Source organism: Arachis duranensis, chromosome 9 (genome assembly GCF_000817695.3).
Source record: "Arachis duranensis cultivar V14167 chromosome 9, aradu.V14167.gnm2.J7QH, whole genome shotgun sequence".
In the NCBI taxonomy this organism is placed as follows: domain Eukaryota; kingdom Viridiplantae; phylum Streptophyta; class Magnoliopsida; order Fabales; family Fabaceae; genus Arachis; species Arachis duranensis.
The window spans coordinates 84,014,149-84,017,907 of NC_029780.3; positions in this window are offsets into that span (position 1 = coordinate 84,014,149).

Here is a 3,759-nt window from a genome sequence, read left to right on the forward strand (position 1 = left end):
AGTGGATCAGGATGTCTACAGATTACTACTGTTTCCATTTGCTGTAAAAGATCAAGCTAAGAGGTGGTTAAATAACCAACCTAAGAACAGCATAAGGACATGGAAACAGCTGTCAGAAAAATTCCTGAATCACTATTTTCCTCCAAAATGAATGACACAGCTAAGGCTAAGCATCCAATGCTTCAAACAAGGAGATAATGAATCCCTTTATGATGCCTGGGAGAGATACAGAGAGATGCTAAGAAAATGCCCCTCTGAGATGTTTTCAGAGTGGGTGCAATTAGACATCTTCTACTATGGGCTTACAGAAAAAGCTCAGATTTCTCTAGACCACTCAGCTGGTGGATCTATACATATGAGAAAAACAATTGAAGAAGCTCAAGAGCTTATTGATACAGTTGCCAGAAATCAGCATCTGTGCCTAAGTAGTGAATCTTCCATGAAAGAAGAAGCTAAAACAGTAACTACTGAACTCAGTCCTGTAGATCAGGCTAATGAATTCAATCAGCAATTAGACTTTCTAACTCATCAACTAGCCGAATTCAAGGAAATACTACAGGAAACAAGAATGGCTCACAGGAATATGGAAGTATAGTTAAAGAAAACAGAAAAGCAACTGTCAAAATAAATAAGAGAAGAATGCAAAGCAGTTCAATTAAGAAGTAGGAAAACATTAAATACCTCACTTCAAAGTAGCAGGAAGCCAAGAAATGAACAAATGGCTACTCAAAATCCCTCTGAGGACAATCAGAGCCCAGAGAGGAATAAGGCTGGCACTGAACGCTCAGACCATGCTCATTTCTGGCGTTCAACGCCAGAAAACAAGCATGAATCCGGCATTGAACGCCCAAGGAGAGCACAGTTCTGGCATTCAGATGCTAGTAACAGATAAGGAGTTGGCATCTAACGCCACTCCAGCTTCCACCCCTGGCATTCAAACGCCAGTGGAGGATCAGTCACATACAAGTGCTGATAACAACCCTTCTAAAAAGGCTTCCCAACCCACTTCTACAGGTAATAAACCTGCAGCAACTAAGGTTGAGGAATACAAGGCCAAAATGCCTTATCCTCAAAAACTCCACCAAGCGGAACAGGATAAGCAATTTGCCTGCTTTGCAGACTATCTCAGGACTCTTGAAATAAAGATTCCGTTTGCAGAAGCACTTGAGCAAATACCCTCTTATGCCAAGTTCATGAAAGAGATCTTAAGTCATAAGAAGGATTGGAGGGAAACTGAAAAAGTTTACCTCACTGAAGAATGCAGTGCAGTTATCCTAAAAAGCTTACATGAGAAGCTTAAGGATCCCGGAAGCTTTATGATACCATGCACATTAGAGGGTACTTGTACCAAGCAGGCTCTATGTGATATTGGGGCAAGTATCAACTTAATACCTGCATCTATTATCACAAAGCTTGGTTTGACTGAAGAAGTCAAACCAATCCAGATATGTCTTCAACTTGCTGATGGCTCCATTAAATACCCATCAGGCGTGATTGAAGACATGATTGTCAAGGTTGGGCCATTTGCCTTTCCTACTGACTTTGTGGTGCTGGAAATAGAGGAACACAAGAGTGCAACTCTCATTCTAGGAAGACCTTTCCTAGCAACTGGCCGAACCCTCATTGATGTCCAAAAAGGGGAAGTAACCCTGAGAGTCAATGAGGAGGAGTTCAAGTTGAATGTTATCAAAGACATGCAACATCCAGACACCCCAAATGACTGCATGAGTGTTGATATCATTGACTCTCTGGTAAGAGAGGTCAATATGGCTGAGAGTCTCGAATTAGAGCTAGAGGACATCTTTAAAGATGTTCAGCCTGATTTGGAGGAATCAGAGAGAATAATAGAACCTCTGAAAATCCCTCAGGAAGAGGAGAAACCTCCCAAACCCGAGCTCAAACCATTACCACCATCCCTAAAATATGCATTTCTGGAAGAAGATGATACCTTTCCTGTAATCATAAGCTCTACCTTAGAGCCACAGGAAGAGGAAGCACTAATTCAAGTGCTAAGGACACACAAGACAGCTCTTGGGTGGTCTATCAGTGATCTTAAGGGCATTAGCCCAACCAGATGCATGCAGAAGATCCTATTGGAGGGTGACGCCAAGCCAGTGGTCCAACCACAAAGGCGGCTGAATCCAGCCATGAAGGAAGTGGTGCAGAAGGAGGTCACTAAATTACTAGAGGCTGGGATTATTTATCCTATTTCTGACAGCCCCTGGATAAGCCCTGTCTAAGTCGTCCCTAAGAAGGGAGGCATGACAGTGGTTCATAATGAAAAAAATGAACTGGTTCCTACAAGAACAGTTACAGGGTGGCGTATGTGTATTGATTATAGAAGGCTCAATACAGCCACCAGAAAGGATCATTTTCCTTTACCATTCATAGACCAGATGCTAGAAAGACTAGCAGGTCATGAATGCTACTGATTCCTGGATGGATATTCAGGTTATAAATCAAATTGCAGTAGATCCCCAGGATCAAGAGAAAACAGCATTCACATGTCCATCTGGAGTATTTGCATACAGAAGGATGCCATTTGGCCTGTGCAATGCACCTGCAACCTTTCAGAGGTGCATTTTCTCAATTTTCTCTGATATGGTGGAAAAATTTCTGGAAGTTTTCATGGATGACTTTTAAGTATTTGGAGACTCATTCAGCTCCCGTCTTGACCATCTAGCACTTGTTCTAAAGAGATGCCAAGAGACTAACCTCACCACCTGCCAATGTTAAGGCAATCAGAAGCTTTCTGGGGCATGTAGGATTCTATAGGAGGTTTATAAAGGATTTTTCAAAAATCGCCAAACCTCTGAGCAACCTGCTAGCTGCTGACATGCCATTTATCTTTGATAAAGAGTGTCTGCAGGCATTTGAGACTCTGAAAGCTAAATTGGTCACAGGACCAATCATCTCTGCACCAAACTGGACATTGCCATTTGAACTAATGTGTGATGCCAGTGACCATGCCATTGGTGCAGTGTTGGGACAGAGGCATGACAAGCTTCTGCACGTCATTTACTATGCCAGTCGTGTTTTAAATGACGCACAGAAGAATTACACAACTACAGAAAAAGAGCTGCTTGCAGTGGTTCACGCCATTGACAAATTCAGATCCTATTTAGTAGGATCAAAAGTGATTGTGTACACTGATCATGCTGCTCTTAAATATCTACTCACAAAGCAGGATTCAAAACCCAGACTTATAAGATGGGTGTTGCTTCTGCAAGAGTTTGATATAGAAATAAGAGACAGAAAAGGGACAGAGAAGTAGGTAGCAGACCACCTGTCCCGAATAGAACCAGTAGAAGGGGCGTCCATCCCTCTTACTGAGATCTCTGAAAACTTTCCGGATGAGCAACTCTTTGCCATCCAGAAAGTGCCATGGTTTGCAGACATTGCAAACTAAAAGGCAGTGAGATTCATACCCAAAGAATACAGTAGGCAGCAATCAAAGAAGCTGATCACGGATGCAAAGTATTATCTTTGGGATGAGCCGTATCTCTTTAAGAGATGTGCAGACGGAGTAATCCGTAGATGTGTGCCTAAAGAAGAAGCGCAGAAGATTCTATGGCATTGCCATGGATCCCAGTATGGAGGATATTTTGGAAGTGAGCGAACAGCCACAAGAGTCCTCCAATGTGGCTTCTACTGGCCTACTCTCTATAAAGATTCCCGAGTGTTTGTACTTAATTGTGACAGTTGCCAAAGATCTGGTAATCTGCCTCACAGTTATGCCATGCCTCAACAAGGGATCTT